This window comes from Hemiscyllium ocellatum, chromosome 17 (assembly GCF_020745735.1).
Source record: "Hemiscyllium ocellatum isolate sHemOce1 chromosome 17, sHemOce1.pat.X.cur, whole genome shotgun sequence".
NCBI classification, from domain to species: Eukaryota; Metazoa; Chordata; class Chondrichthyes; order Orectolobiformes; family Hemiscylliidae; genus Hemiscyllium; species Hemiscyllium ocellatum.
Window position 1 is genome coordinate 67,109,649 of NC_083417.1, and position 17,846 is coordinate 67,127,494.

The 17,846-nt window shown below is 45.1% G+C and overlaps 1 protein-coding gene across 1 annotated transcript in view; it reads left to right on the forward strand.

Moving 5' to 3' along the window:
- Positions 1 to 17,846, forward strand: part of LOC132824024 (RNA-binding Raly-like protein) — a 970,546-nt gene that overhangs the window by 338,028 nt on the left and 614,672 nt on the right. The window lies entirely within an intron of this gene.

A 17,846-nucleotide genomic window follows, 5' to 3' on the forward strand; every position in this document is an offset into this window, starting at 1 on the left:
ATTTTGAATGGCGATGTAGACTCTAAGGGTCATATAACCTACTCCTGGACCTATTTGCTAAGTTTCTGTGTATGGAGTTTGCGGACAGGTTTAGACAAACTGAATGAGTGGAGTATAATGTGAGAAAATGTGAAGTTTTTACTTTGGCAAAAAGAATGAGAAAATAAGATATTACTTTGACGGAGGAAATCTGCAGAATTCCGGGATGCAGAGGGATTTGGGTACCCTATTGCAGGAGTTATGGGACTAAAAAAACTGACAGAACTGCTGGAAAACCAGAAACCAAAACAGAAATTGCTGGTAAACACTCAGCAGGTCTGGCAGCATCTGTGGAGAGAGAAATAGAGTTAGCGTTTCGAGTCCAATGACCCCTCCTCAGAGTCACATGAGTCACAAGATGCTAGTCTGCAGGTAAAGCATGTCATTGAGAAGAGTAATAGGATGCCATCCTTTATTACAAGAGAAATTAAACATGAAAGTGAGGACGTCATGCTTCAGTTATATTGGACATTTGTGAGTCTGTATCTTGAATAGTGTCTGCAGTTTTGGTCTCATTATTTGAGGAAGGATGTAATTGTAATGGAGAAGGTTCAGAGCAGGTTTACTGGATTGATACTTGGAATAAGCAAGTTGTCTTATGAGGAAAGATTGGACAGGCAGGGCTTATTCCTACTGGGTTCAGAAGACTGAGGGGACGAGCTGCCAAAGGAAGTGGTAGAGGCAGATACAATCCCAACCTTCAAAGACGTTTGCACAGGTACACAGATAGATTAGATTTTTAGATTAGATTAGATTTACAGTGTGGAAACAGGCCCTTCGGCCCAACAAGTCCACACCGACCCGCCGAAGCGCAACCCACCCATACCCCTACATTTACCCCTTACCTAACACTACGGGCAATTTTAGCTTGGCCAATTCACCTGACCCGCACATCTTTGGACTGTGGGAGGAAACCGGAGCAAACCCACGCAGACACGGGGAGAACGTGCAAACTCCACACAGTCAGTCGCCTGAGTCGGGAATTGAACCCGGGTCTACAGGCGCTGTGAGGCAGCAGTGCTAACCACTGTGCCACCGTGCCGCCCCTAAAAAGTATAGGCTTCGAGGATGTGGCCCGAACGCAGGCAAATGGGACGAGTTTAGTTTGGGAAACCCGGTCAGCATGGACGAGTTGGGCCGAAGGGTCTGTTTCCTCACTGTCTCACTATGACTTCATGAATTGATTGAAGTGCATACAATGCTCAATTGTCTTGACAATTTTTCCTTCATGGGTCAGTCTGAAACAAAGGGCTTTAAAGTTAAAATTCACTATTTAACGGTGGTGATGAGGAGGTTTATTATCCCTCAGACAGTCATGTGACTTTGCAACTGACCACCCCTGAAGGCAGGTTCATTAAATATTTTAGCGCAGCGATAAATAGATAGATAGATAGATAGATAGATAGATAGATAGATAGATAGATAGGAAGGTCGATAGATTGGTAGATAGGCAGGTAGATAGTTAGACAGGTAGATAGATAAATAGATAGATAGATAGATAGATAGATAGATAGATAGACAGGTAGATAGTTAGACAGGTAGATAGATAGATAGATAGATAGATAGATAGGTAGATAGATAGATAGATAGATAGATAGATAGATAGATAGATAGATAGATAGGAAGGTAGATAGATAGGTAGATAGATAGGTAGATAGGCAGGTAGATAGTTAGACAGGTAGATAGATAGGTAGATAGATAGATAGGTAGATAGATAGGTAGATAGATAGATAGACAGATAGATAGATAGATAGACAGATAGATAGATAGATAGATAGATAGATAGATAGATAGATAGATAGATAGATAGATAGATAGATAGATAGGCAGGTAGATAGGTAGGAAGGAAAAGGAATGTACAGCGTGAAACAGATCAACAAGGGCTTTATCGAGTGACAGAGCAGACTCAAAGGCTGAACAGTGTGCTCGAGACAACAATCAATTATTTTGGGCACTGTTGCTGGGAGCAGCCTTTGAATCCAAATGTAATCTGTCCTTGTGGAATTTAAATTCACCTCCCTACCTCATTAGCTTTGATTTACTAGCCTGGTCTAGTGAGCTTACCGATGTGCCACTGCCTCCACAGCAAAACCCTAAGATCATGGATCGTTGCACTCCACTGGTGTAACCTCTCGGTTACTTCAGTAACTCAGTAGGATTGGCTCAAATGGAGACCTTCCCTTTTACATTTGGATTTAGATTTTATTGTCATGTGTACTCAAATACAAAGCACAGGAGTCCAGTGAGAGGTTTTCAATTTCGCCCCACATAGCTCTATCTTAGGTACAAGTACCTAGACACAAAAAATTAAGATCAAGGTAGAAAGAAATAAGGAACAAAGATACAAGTTAAACATTACAGTCCTTAGTATTGAGTCAAAAGATAAAGAAATATAGCTAAAAGTTCAACCAGTGCAGTCTTTCTTCAGTGCTAAGCATGCTGGGACTGCACATCCAACAAGGATGTGGATGCCTTGGAGGGGGTGCAGTGGAGCTTCACCAGGACGTTGCCTGGTGTGGAGGGTGCTAGCTGTGAAGAGAGGTTGAGTAGATTAGGATAATTTTTATTGGAAATAAGGATGTCGAGGGGGGACCTGATTGAGGCCTATAAAATCATGAGAGTTGTAGACAAGGTGGATAGCAAGAAAGGTTTTCCCCCCAGAGTGGAGGGCTCAATTACTAAGGGTCACGAGTTCAAGATCAGAAGGGAAAACTTTAGGGGAGATAGATGTGGAAAGTTCTTCACACAGAGGGTGGTGGGTGCCTGGTACGCATTGCCAGGGGAGGTGGTAGGGGCGGGAATGAAAGCGTCATTTAGACTATCTATCTAGACAGACGCATGAATGGGCAGGGAGCAAAGGGTTACAGATCCTTAGAAAATAGATGGCAGATTTAGATAGACGATGTGGATCGGTGCAGGCTTGAAGGGCCGAAGAGGGCCTATTCCTATGCTGTTATGTTCTTTCTAAGTGCTCGATCTCCCCTGCTCTCACCGTCACTGCAGATGTCGGGGGAACCTCCATTGTAGCTCGCTCCTGGGTTCTCAGACCGCCATTCGCACTGGGCCACAGTCTCGCTTACAGTCTGCACGCCGGGCATTGGGAACTCACTGAGGGTCCCAGGACAGGCCTCCAGCTGCTCCCTTGCACTGGACATCTCGCTGACTGCTGAGTTCAATAAGCCCGATATCATTGCTGGCTCTCTCCAGAAGGTGGCTCCGTGGTTAACACTGCTACCTCACAGCGCCAGGTTCGATTCCAGTCTCGAGCGACTGTCTGTGTAGAGTTTGCACATTCTCCCTGTGCTTGCCTGGGTTTCCTCCGGGTGCTCCAGTTCCCTCCCACAGTCCAAATATGTGCAGGTCAGGTGAATTGGCCATGATAAATTGCCCATAGTGTTCCAGGGTGTGTAGGTTAGGTGCATTAGTCAGGGGGAAATGTGAAATAATAGGAGATGGGTCTGGGTGGAATTCTCTTTGGAGGGTCGATGTGGACTTGTTGGGCCGAAGGGCCTGTTTCCACACTGTAGGTATTCTGTAAAGGTAAGTCATTGGAATGAAAACTTTTTTAAAAGTCTAGGAGTTAAAAAGAAAAGAAAAACATGAGAAAAGAAGAACAAAGGAAAGGAAGAGGAGTGGGACGAGCCCACTCTGCCACCATTTTGCCATCGACTTCTTTTGGAATACTTCCCAAGGACTCATTATAGTTTCACTTTCGATATAGTTTTCCCACATTTTGGGGGTCAGAATGCCACTAGCTATGCTTTGCCTGATGTTGAGGCTAATTATCCAAAAGTCAAAAGGACTTTTTCAACTTCTTATCCCAACTTCAAGTCCATGGGGACCAGGACAATTAAGTCTTGCGTTTCAAATATTCAAATGCCGTCTGTAGGTGCTAACATTCCAAAGGTTAAATTTGGGTGGCCAACGGCTCTGCAGAATTGAAACATCACCCTTTCCTTTCTTTGCATCACACATATTTTCTTGGTGATCTTCAGTCAGAAAGGGAGGGATAAAACTGTCTCTTCTATCTGTAAGCAGGAGAGGAAAAATATGTTGGGAAGATCCAGTTTGTCTAAAGAAAGATTTTTTTTAGATTACTCACAGTGTGGAAACAGGCCCTTCGGCCCAACAAGTCCACACCGAACCGCCGAAGCGCAACCCACCCATACCCCTACCTAACACTATGGGCAATTTTAGCATGGCCAATTCACCTGACCCGCACATCTTTGGACTGTGGGAGGAAGTCCACGCAGACACAGGGAGAATGTGCAAACTCCACACAGTCAGTCACCTGAGGCAGGAATTGAACCCGGGTCTCTGGCGCTGTGAGGTAGCAGTGCTAATCACTGTGCCGCCCACCTAACTCTTCTTGCAAGTGAATTGGAGCCTCACTTTACAACTGGGCCTACGGAAGATTGTTCATTTAAAGTGACAGCCTGCAGGCCAAGATTCCTCATTAGTTGCTGCTCATAAATATCCAACTCTTTCAGATTGATTGAGAGAGTGTTTTCGCTCTGACTGGCTGAGGGAGGATTTCCAGGAAATGTGAGATTTGGCCAGCTCCCAAATGATAATGAGTTTAAAACAGCCCAAGGTCTTGTGGGTGGGAGAATAGAGTGCTTGTGGCTGCCAAGATGTTGGAACAGCATTAAGGTAGAAAAGGTGCTGTGCATCAAGTTGACATGTTTAGGAGATTAAAAGGAAAAGATTTTTCTCTTCCCTCTTTAAAGCAAGATCATCAACCAATCAACCATATTTGATGCTCTTTCAATGCGGCATTTGTGTCTGAGTTAGCCAATGATTTTATCCCATGTGATTTATTCCTCACACTCCAAAAGGAATCATCACAGGGAGAACTGGGTCTTGATAGGAAAGGGTGACCACTATACTGACCCTGAATCAAAATGGCTCCCTCTCACCTGACACTGACTGGAAATGGGTTTCGATGCATTTAGAGATGTTTGTGTGCTAGGTAAGGAGAGCCAGCATGGATTTTTTTTTCCTTATTCGTTCAGAAGATATAGGCATCACTGGCTGGGCCAGCGTTTATTGCCCGTTTCTAATTGCCCGGATGGTTAGGAGTCATCCACATGCTGTGGGTCTGGAATCCTTTGTAGGTCAGACCAGGTAAGGATAGCAGTTTCCTTCCCTAAAGGACATTAGAGAAGGAAACCAGATGGGTTTTTCCAGACGATGGATTCGTGGTCATCATAAAACCAAAAGACCATAAGACATAGGAGCAGAAATTAGACCATTCAGCCCATCGAGTCTTCTCCACCATTTAATCACGACTGATGAGGTGGCAGTCCAGTGGCTCAGTGATCAGCACTGCTGCCTCACAGCGCCAGGGACCCAGATTCGATTCCAGCCTTGGGCGACTATCTACATGGGGTTTGCACATTCTTCCCATGGGTTTCCTCCGGGTGCTCCAGTTTCCTCCCACAGTCCAAAGATGTGCAGGTCAGGTGAATTGGCCGTGCTAAATTGCCCACAGTGTTCAGGGATGTGTAGGTTAGGAGTAAATATAGGTTGGTTGGTTCTGGGTGGGTTACACTTCAGAGGGTCAGTGTGGACTTGTTGGGGCAAAAAGCGTGTTAGGGATTCTATGAAATTTCTCAACCCTGTTCTTCCGCTTTCCCTCTGTAACTCTTCATCCCCCTTATACTCAAGAACCTATCTATCTAGGTCTTAAGTATACTCAATGACCAGGCCTCCACAGCCTTCTGTGACAATGAATGACACAGATTCACCATTCTCCAACTGAAAAAGTTTCTCCTTATCTCCATTATAAAAGGTCTTCCCTTTACTCTAAGGCTGTTTCTTTGGGTCCTACCAATGGACACATCTTCCCAACATCTACTCTGTCCAGACCATTAATTTTTCTGTATGTTTCAATTAGATCCCCCCCTCATCCTTCTAAATTCCATCGCGTATGGACCCAGTATCCTCAAGCGTTCCTCATATGTTAAGTTTTCATCCCTAGGATCGTTCTCATGAGCCTCCTCTGAACATGATCCAGGACCAGTACATCCTTCCTGAGATATAGGGCCCAAAACTGCACACAATACTCCAAATGTGGTCTGACCAGAGTCTTATAGAGCCTTAGAGGTACATCCGGTTTTATATTCAAGTCCTCGCAAAATAAATGCCATCATTGCACTTGCCTTCCTATTAACTAAGTCTGCTCTGCCATTTGATCATGGCTGATACGTTGTTCAACCCCACTCTACCACTTTCTTCCCGTAACCTTTAATCCCCTTGGCAATCAAGATCTTAGCTGTCTCTGTTTTCAATATACTCAATGACCTGGTCTCCACATCCTTTTGTGGCAATGAATTCCACAGATTCACCGCTCTCTCCCTAAAGATGTTTCTCCTTATCACCATGCTAAACGGTCTTCCCTTTACTCTAAGGCTGTGCCCTTGGGTCATCATCTCCCCTGCCAATGAAAATATCTTCCCAACGTCCAATCTGTCCAGGCGTTCAGTATTTTGAAAGTTTAAATCAGATCCCCCTCCTCGTCCTTGTAAACTCTATTGCATATAGTCCCAGAGTCCTCAAATGTTCCTTTCATTCCCAAGATCATTCTCGTGAACCTCCTCTGAACCTGTTCCAGTACATCCTTCCTGAGGTAAGGGGCCCAAAATTGCTCACAATCCTCCAATTGTGGCCTGACCAGAGCCTTATAAAGCCTCAGAAGTGCATCCCTGCTTTTATATTCTAGTCTTCTCAAGATGAATGCCAACATTGTATTTGCCTTCCTTGTATTTGTTCCAGTTTCCTCTCACATTCCAAAGATGTGCAGGTTATGTGGATTAGCCAAGCTAAATTGCCCCATAGTGTTCAGGGATGTATAGGTGAGGTGGGTCAGCCATGAGAAATCCAGGGTGGCTCGGCATGGGATGCTCTTCGAAGGTTCAGTGTAAACTCGATGGGCTGAATAGCCTGCTTCCATGCTGCAGGGATTTTGTGAAGTCAGGGAAACACAACTTTCCCTTAATATGACCATGCTGCCTATTGGTGACCAACCTGTACATCTCCAAGTAACACCTAATCCTGCGGTTTCAGTATTGATTCTAGAGATTTACCTTGTGCCAAGTTCAGTGTGCAATTATTTGGCGTGTACCTCATACCCTTTTTGAATAATAATACGTTTGCAAACCTCCAGTTTTTTGGTACCTCATCTGTATCAACTGAGGATTGAAATGTTATCTTCGCTGGTATCTCCCCAGCTCTCTGGAGAATGAAGTCCCTTGGTCAGATAGCTCACAGTGTGCTGTCTCTGAACCATGCTTGCTTTAGTTCAATTTGAGTTTCAGATGTTTTCACCAGTGACTGAACGAGTGAAAGACTCATCTCTTTTGACAAAAAAAAGTATCCATATCTCCATAGAAATGGGGGAATTAAATAGTTTTTGCTAAGAATTGTGGATGTGGTCAAGTTAGCCACATATGCCCACAGGCTTTTGTGTGGTCCTATATGGAATGTCTTTTGAAAGTCCATGTACGCCACACGAATATTGACTCATTTAACGATCAACAAAAAAAGTGCCACTGCTTAGTTTCCATGGTTACTGGTAAAAGCTATTATGCTTTCTCAATTTTGCCCTTTGGTCCACTATTTCCATTTTACAACTGAAAGACTAATATCTCGCTTTTAACTTGATTAATTTCCACAAGTTTTATGAATTGTGGTTTCAGTTGGACAGAGTATTGTATGAGATGAAACAATGCATGTTTTACATTGCTTTTCACTACCTTTGCGCCAAACACCATGGCATATTTCTCACAGCACCTCAGTGTACATTGGCACATCAGTTGCAAACCTCTCTCCTCATGACAGTCTCCTCCGTCAGCCTGTCCCTAAACACTGCACCTTGCTGTAAATCTCTAACAAATCAAATAGTCCAGACATGAGCAATTTCTGAAAACTCAAGAGCTGTTAAAGCAAACAATATGCTGACACAGAGAGCTACAGTTTCCAATTTAATAAATGCCCTTGCAGTTGTTTCCTTTGGAGCTAAGTTCAATTACATTTAGAAAAATGCTTGAAATCTGTCTCAATGACTGCTCCAATGGTTGACTTCCAACCATGACCGAAAAATCAACATCTAATCTCTCATTTGCTCTCTCGTTTTCCTTCTCCTCCATCGTCACTTATTTTCATTCATTCCTTCAGTATTTTGCAAAGGCAATTATTATCATTTTCACGACTTGGATTTTTCTTAAATGAACGTGGGTTCGTGCAGTGAATGTTTTTGTTCTCTGTTTAAAAGTGGTCAGAAAGTCATTCTGGAAGAGTGATCTATATATATGCACCAGTTCCAAGAGGGCATGTGACTGATGTGCCAGTCTCAGGATAAGGGGAGGACTGAGATGAGGAAGAATTTCTTCACTCAGAGAGCTGTGAACCTGTGGAATTCTCTCCCACAGGAAGCTGCTGGGGCCAGTTCATGAGAGATACTCAAGAGGGAGCTGGGCATGGCCCTCGCAGCTCAAGGGAACAAGGGGAATGGGGAGTGGGATATGGAGATTGCATGATCAGCCATGATCACATTGAATAATGTTGCAGGTCGAAGGGCCGAATAGCCTACTCTTATTTTCTATGTTTCTATGTCAAAGGCCTGGGAGAACCCCAGAGTTTTAATGGAATAAGATGGTTGTGCAATTGAGTTTATAATAGGCAGTGCAAACACATTAAACCAGGAATTTTGTTTTCAGTAAACACCGGAGATTTAGTTGAGTAAAATTAAGAGTAGCTATCAGAAGAATATCTTTCTCCTAGCATTGTTCAGTTCAACTCTGAGGGAGCCACTCATTAAAGTGGCAATATATATTGTTTTCTCCAGTGGAGTTCCCAAGCCAGAAGAGATTTAAACCTTTAGAATGGATAAGGTTTAGGCTAGCAAACGTATGAAATGTTTGTGCCATTAAACATGAGAGAAATGAATTGTTTATGCAGTTCAAGAAAGCAACTGAAAAGTCAGTTAAATAGAAAGTTAGAAGAGTTAAGATATGGGTGTAATTCCTCTGGGCTTGGGTTTTTGTAAAGGATTGTGTAGGGAAAAACATGTACATTTTGTCAAAATCTTTCAGGCTTTAATGTATGTAGCTTGATTTGTTTGCTTTCTTATGTCAGAAACCTATGTTCTGATGTTGAAGAACACTGGCAGCCTCGTGGGAATTTGTTTTAATGACTAACCAGCATGTTAATGAGTGAAACAAAAAAAAGAGCTTTCCAGTAATACCGCCATAAGCTGGATTTGTAACAATTCCCTTTATCTGGCATTTCCTCTTCCCATCAGTGTCCAATATTCCATTCCTCCCGTCCATTGGTTTCTCAATTTTTCTCCTCCCCATTCTGCCATTAATTAATTAATTCATTCATTCATTCATTTTTACTCAAGTCCATTATTCCTTTACTCTCAGGTGGTCCCTGGTGGTGGTCTATTGCTTAAATGCTTGTCCATTTCTCCATTCTTGGATATTGTCAAATTAAAGAACCTTTTGAGAATATCTTAGCCAAATGATTTGGGCTTCCCTTAGTCAGGAGACTGGGGGAGTCAAGGTTCAAAGAATCAAAATGGGTGGTATGGTGGCTAATGGGCAGCAAGGTGGCTCAGTGGTTAGCACTGCTGCCTCACAAAGCCAAGGACCCAGGTTTGATTCCAACTTCGGGCGACTTTCTGTGTGGAGTTTGCATGTTCTCCCTGTGTCTACATGAGGTTCCTCCAGGTGCTCCAGTTACCTCCCATAGTCCAATGATGTGCACGTTAGGTGAATTGGCTGTGCTAAATTGCCCATAGTGATCAGGGATGTGTAGGTTAGATGCATTAGTTAGGGGTCAATGTAGGGTAGGGGGAATGGGTCTGGGAGAATTCTCTTCAGAGGGTTAGTGTGAACTTGTTGGGCTGAATGGCCTGTCCCCACATTGCTATGATTCTAACCTTGCTGAAGAGATTGTACAGAGGGCATGCACGATTAAGCTGCATTTTCTTCAATGTTGTAATGAGACTAAGATCCTTCCAAGGGTATTCCAAACTGAGTGTGTAACAATGCATTAGAGTCAGGTGTAGGATGGCAACTGCCCATGAGCCATGTGGTTAGCTCAGTTGGCTGGACAGCTGGTTTGCGATGCAGAGTGAAGCCAATAGCATGGTGTTCAATTCGCACACTGGATGATGTTACCATGAAGAAGTCTTCATTTCAACCTCTCCCTTCCCCTGAGGTAAGGTGATCCCCAGGTGAAACCATTATCAGTTGACTCTCTAATGAGAGAGCAGATTATGATCAGGTCAGATTATGGTGACTTTACCTTTTCTTGCCCAGAAATGAACTTGTTAGAATGAACAATCTAGCATGTTCTTTTACTGGTTCATGGGAAGTGGCTATCGCTGACTAGACCAGCATTTATTGCCCATCTGTAATTGCCCAGAGGGCATTTAAGAGTGAATCACACATCGCTGTGAGTCAGGAGTCATGTGTAGGCCAGACCAAGTAAGAATAACAATTACCTTTAGCTAAAGAGCATTCAGTGTATTTTTGAGACTATTGATAATAATTACATGGCCATCATTAGATTAGCTTTTTTATCCCAGATTTTTATTGAATTCAAAGTTCACCATCTGCCGTGATAGGATTCGAACCCACACCCTCAGAACATTAGCCCGTGCTTCTGGATTACTCAACCAGTGACATTACCACTACAGCACCCACCTCCCTCTCTTATGCAATATATTTTCATTTTTCCACCTACTGTTGACAATCAGTCTCAGGTAGCAAAGATGGCAAGCTGCTATTCACTTGGGTGAGATGTTGGTGGCATCAGGTAGAACATAGAACATTACAGTGCAGTACAGGCCCTTCAGCCCTCGATGTTGTGCCGACCTGTGAAACCAATCTGAAGCCCATCTAACCTAGAGTATTCCATTCTCGTCCATATGTCTATCCAATGACCATTTAACTACCTGTGAGATTGGTGAGTCTACAACTGTTCTTCTAATGATAAGCTCACAGGCTTGAATGTTATTCTTTCTCTCCCTGGATCTTCTGAATTGCGGGTCCTCCTACTGGGGGTCAGATCCGCCCTACCGAGGTTTGAGGTATTTCTCCCAGATGACCATTCCTGGCATCTTGTGGTGTTTCCCACCTCTACCAGAGTGTGGCACTGGCTATAGGTTAGTTGAGGTAGCTCACTGTATCAAACCCTCCTTTGTCTTACTATTTAGTAATTTGTGATAGACGATGCACAACTGTAGAGTATCTAGGAAGTACTGTTCTTGGATAATAAGAATTTAATTGCAGGATCACCATAAATACAACTGTAGTTGTTCAGGCATAATCACTAGGACTTTAAAGAGTGGATACAAATCCATCTGCTCCCTCTGAAAGCTCGAGTAGAACCCATTGTCTCCAGCGATAGACTGAGGATGAGATCAGTGGAATGGTGCAGGTACTATAACGTGAGACCTTCACAACCATTACCTTATACAACATGGTAGATGCCTGGTCAGTGGTTGCATATGGGTTGGCTTCAGCACAGAGGAAGCTGTGATTGTTCCTCCCCAGCCTTCTGTCTCAATGACAACAGCTTATATTTTATACAGCATCAAGACATTTCTTTGGAGTATTGTCAAACAGATTTAACACTGAGCCACAGAAAGAGATGGTAGATGACAAAATGTTTGGCCAAAGCTCCAAGGGATATCTTAAAGGTCATTCATGAAATGCCAGCACAAATTTGTTGAAGCGAAAACAGGGATTGCTGGAGAAACTCGGCAGGTCTGGCGGCATTGGTGGAGAGAGAAACAGAGTTAACTTTTTGAGTCCACTGACCCTTCTTCACAACACCGGACTCGACCTCTGCTTCTCTCTTCCCCTCAGACACTGCCAGAGCTGCTGAGTTTCTCCAGCCTTTTCTGAGTTGGTTCCATGTTTCCAACTTCGGCGGTTCATTTTTAATTAGATTAGAGTCTCTACAGTGTGGAAACAGGCCCTTCGGCCCAACAAGCCCACACTGCCACTCCGAAAAGAAACCCACGCAAATCCATTCCCCTATCCTATATTTACCCCTGACTAACGCACCTAACACTGTGGACAACTCAGCACGGCCAATACACCTGGCCTGCACATCTTTGGATTGTGGGAGGAAACTAGAGCATCCGGAGGAAACCCACACAGACAACGTGCAAACGCCACACAGACAGGCGGGAATCAAACCCAGGACCTTGGTGCTGTGAGGCAGCAGTGCTAACCACTGAGCCACATGCCAGGTGCGGGTACCACGGCTTCTCCTCCATGGACACCGTGCGCCTCCTGCTGGCTGGCATTTCTGGATGGGCATCAAACAAAGCCAGAATTGTGCTTGGTTACTGTGTGTGCCACAGTCATAACGCAAAAGCTAACTAAGTTGTGGAGTTAAAATCAGGTTTTAGGTTTCACTTCCTATGCGAGTGATGGTCGCTGCTGTATCACAGCACGGAAACAGACCCTTTGGTCCAACCTTGCCCATGCTGACCAGATATCCGAAATTAATCTAGTCCCATTTGCCAGCACTTGGCCCATGTCCCTCTAAACTCTTCCTATTCATATACCCATCCAGATGCCTTTTAAATGTTGTAATTGTACCAGCCTCCACCACTTCCTCTGGCAGTTCATTCCCGACATGCACCACCCTCTGCGTGAAAAGGCTGTCCCTTGGGTCCCTTTTGAATCTTTCCCCTCTCACCCTAAACCCGCGCCATCTTGTTTTGGACTCCCTCACACCTTGTCTATTTACCCTATCCATGCCCCTCATGATTTTATAAACATTAATCACCCCTCAGCCTCCGACGCTCCATGCAAAATAGCCCCCAGCCTATTCAGCCTCTACTTATAGCTCAAACCCTGGGAAAATCCTGGTAAAATGTTTCTGAATCCTTTCAGTAGTGGAAGCTGGTGGGCATTTCACACAGAAATTAGCCAATATCTTGAGGAAGGATGGGATTAATTGTCAAGTCATTTATAAATCTTGCTGCTCCTTTGCTTTCCCAGTACTTCCTAAGAGTAAGGGCCCGTTGACGGATATTATCAATCTGTGAGCACAACCTGGCAGCGAGTTGGCAAATGTATTCTCCAATTTTACAGTGCCCACTCCAAATATTCAGTGCTTGCACACTCCCTGCTTGGCAATTTGCAATGCATTCTGCCAAAGTCATGGCCATGAATTGAAAAGCTTTTCCTGCCTCACTGTTAATGTCCTATTAATATTTGATGTGTAAGTGGCGTTTACAAAACGTTACACAGCATTGGTTTAAAGAATTGTACGTCCTGATGGGTATCAGACTGAAACCTCCACATTGGAGGCTCAATGATATATTTAGAATCGGATCTACCCCCAACCAGGATTTCAGATTTGATGGTGGGTGAGATCTGAACGATCACAGATGCCTCAGGGTCTTGAAGGAGGAGGGCTGAACACCCAGCAAGAACTTCCATTCACACTGCAGGCCTCATCCTCAGTGAGGTGTCGCAGAGTTCCCCACACTGATGGACAGAGGTGCTGAGGGTGGAGAACACCAAAGGAAGAGACAACTTTGAATTATGAGAAAGAGGTATTTGAAAGGCATGTGGGCTTCGAGGTGGAAAGGAATTGGGCAGAAATTGCAAAGAGCAGATAGGCTATTATCCCAATCAACACCCCAGGACCAGCAGACAGACTATTATCCCAACACAGACGCACACTCAAAGACCAGCAGACAGACTATTATCCCAACACAGACACGTACTCAAGGACCAGCAGACAGACTGTTATCCCAATCGACACCCCAGGACCAGCAGACAAACTATTGTCCCAACACAGACGCACACTCAAGGACCAGGAGACAGACTGTTATCCCAACACAGACATACACTCAAGGACCAGCAGACAGACAATTATCCCAACACAGACACACACTCAAGGACCAACTGACAGATTATTATCCCAACACAGACGCACACTCAAGGACCAGGAGACAGACTGTTATCCCAACACAGACACATACTCAAGGACGAGCAGACAGACTGTTATCCCAATCGACACCCCAGGACCAGACTATTATCAGCAGACCAGCAGACAGACTGTTATCCCAAAACAGACACACACTCAAGGACCAGCAGACAGACTGTTATCCCAACACAGATAAACACTCAAGAACCAGCAGACAGACTGTTATCCCAACACAGACATACACTCAAAGACCAGCAGACAGACTATTATCCCAACACAGACACACACTCAAGAACCAGCAGACAGACTGTTATCCCAACACAGACATACACTCAAGGACCAGCAGACAGACTATTATCCCAACACAGACACACACTCAAGGACCAGCGGACAGACTGTTATCCCAACACAGACGCACACTCAAGGACCAGCAGACAGACTATTATCCCAACACAGACACACACTCAAGGACCAGCAGACAGACTGTTATCCCAACACAGACGCACACTCAAGGACCAGCAGACAGATTATTATCCCAACACAGACACACACTCAAGGACCAGCAGACAGACTGTTATCCCAATCGACACCCCAGGACCAACAGACAGACTATTATTCCAACACAAACACACACTCAAGGACCAGCAGACAGACTGTTATCCCAATCGACACCCCAGGACCAGCAGACAGACTATTATCCCAACACAGACGCACACTCATGGACCAGCAGACAGACTGCTATCCCAACACAGACATACACTCAAGGACCAGCAGACAGACTGTTATCCCAACACAGACGCACACTCAAGGACCAGCAGACAGATTATTATCCCAACACAGACACACACTCAAGGACCAGCAGACAGACTGTTATCCCAATCGACACCCCAGGACCAACAGACAGACTATTATTCCAACACAAACACACACTCAAGGACCAGCAGACAGACTGTTATCCCAAACGACACCCCAGGACCAGCAGACAGACTATTATCCCAACACAGACGCACACTCAAGGACCAGCAGACAGACTGCTATCCCAACACAGACATACACTCAAAGACCAGCAGACAGACTATTATCCCAACACAGACACACACTCAAGGATCAGCAGACAGACAATTATCCCAACACAGACACACACTCAAGGACCAGCAGACAGACTGTTATCCCAACACAGACACACACTCAAGGACCAGCAGACAGACTGTTATCCCAAAACAGACACACACTCAAGGACCAGCAGACAGACTATTATCCCAAAACAGACACACACTCAAGGACCAGCAGACAGACTATTATCCCAACACAGACACACACTCAAGGACCAGCAGACAGACTATTATCCCAACACAGACACATACTCAAGGACCAGCAGACAGACTGTTATCCCAATCGACACCCCAGGACCAACAGACGGACTATTATCCCAACTCAGACGCACACTCAAGGACCAGCAGACAGACTGTTATCCCAACACAGACGCACACTCAAGGACCAGCAGACAGACTATTATCCCAACACAGACATACACTCAAGGACCAGCAGACAGACTATTATCCCAACACAGACACACACTCAAGGACCAGCAGACAGACTATTATCCCAACACAGACACACACTCAACGACCAGCAGACAGACTATTATCCCAATCGACACCCCAGGACCAACAGACGGACTATTATCCCAAAACAGACACACACTCAAGGACCAGCAGACAGACTATTATCCCAACACAGACACATACTCAAGGACCAGCAGACAGACTGTTATCCCAATCGACACCCCAGGACCAACAGACGGACTATTATCCCAACGCAGACGCACACTCAAGGACCAGCAGACAGACTGTTATCCCAACACAGACACACACTCAAGGACCAGCAGACAGACTATTATCCCAACACAGACATACACTCAAGGACCAGCAGACAGACTATTATCCCAACACAGACACACACTCAAGGACCAGCAGACAGACTATTATCCCAACACAGACACACACTCAAGGACCAGCAGACAGACTATTATCCCAACGAGACGCACACTCAAGGACCAGCAGACAGACTGTTATCCCAATACAGACATACACTCAAGGACCAGCAGACAGACTATTATCCCAACACAGACACATACTCAAGGACCAGCAGACAGACTGTTATCCCAATCGACACCCCAGGACCAACAGACGGACTATTATCCCAACGCAGACGCACACTCAAGGACCAGCAGACAGACTGTTATCCCAACACAGACGCACACTCAAGGACCAGCAGACAGACTATTATCCCAACACAGACATACACTCAAGGACCAGCAGACAGACTATTATCCCAACACAGACACACACTCAAGGACCAGCAGACAGACTATTATCCCAACACAGACACACACTCAAGGACCAGCAGACAGACAATTATCCCAACACAGACGCACACTCAAGGACCAGCAGACAGACTGCTATCCCAACACAGACATACACTCAAGGACCAGCAGACAGACTGTTATCCCAACACAGACGCACACTCAAAGACCAGCAGACAGACTATTATCCCAACACAGACACATACTCAAGGACCAGCAGACAGACTATTATCCCAACACAGACACATACTCAAGGACCAGCAGACAGACTGTTATCCCAATCGACACCCCAGGACCAACAGACGGACTATTATCCCAACACAGACGCACACTCAAGGACCAGCAGACAGACTGTTATCCCAACACAGACATACACTCAAGGACCAGCAGACAGACTATTATCCCAACACAGACACACACTCAAGGACCAGCAGACAGACTGTTATCCCAACACAGACACACACTCAAGGACCAGCAGACAGACTGTTATCCCAACACAGACACACACTCAAGGACCAGCAGACAGACTGTTATCCCAAAACAGACACACACTCAAGGACCAGCAGACAGACTATTATCCCAAAACAGACACACACACAAGGACCAGCAGACAGACTGTTATCCCAACACAGACACACACTCAAGGACCAGCAGACAGACTATTATCCCAAAACAGACACACACTCAAGGACCAGCAGACAGACTGTTATCCCAACACAGACATACACTCAAGGACCAGCAGACAGACTATTATCCCAACACAGACACACACTCAAGGACCAGCAGACAGACTGTTATCCCAATCGACACCCCAGGACCAACAGACGGACTATTATCCCAAAACAGACACACACACAAGGACCAGCAGACAGACTATTATCCCAACACAGACACATACTCAAGGACCAGCAGACAGACTGTTATCCCAAAACAGACACACACTCAAGGACCAGCAGACAGACTGTTATCCCAACACAGACGCACACTCAAGGACCAGCAGACAGACTATTATCCCAACACAGACATACACTCAAGGACCAGCAGACAGACTATTATCCCAACACAGACACACACTCAAGGACCAGCAGACAGACTATTATCCCAACACAGACACACACTCAAGGACCAGCAGACAGACAATTATCCCAACACAGACGCACACTCAAGGACCAGCAGACAGACTATTATCCCAATACAGACATACACTCAAGGACCAGCAGACAGACTATTATCCCAACACAGACACACACTCAAGGACCAGCGGACAGACTGTTATCCCAACACAGACGCACACTCAAGGACCAGCAGATAGACTATTATCCCAACACAGACACACACTCAAGGACCAGCGGACAGACTGTTATCCCAACACAGACGCACACTCAAGGACCAGCAGACAGATTATTATCCCAACACAGACACACACTCAAGAACCAGCAGACAGACTGTTATCCCAATCGACACCCCAGGACCA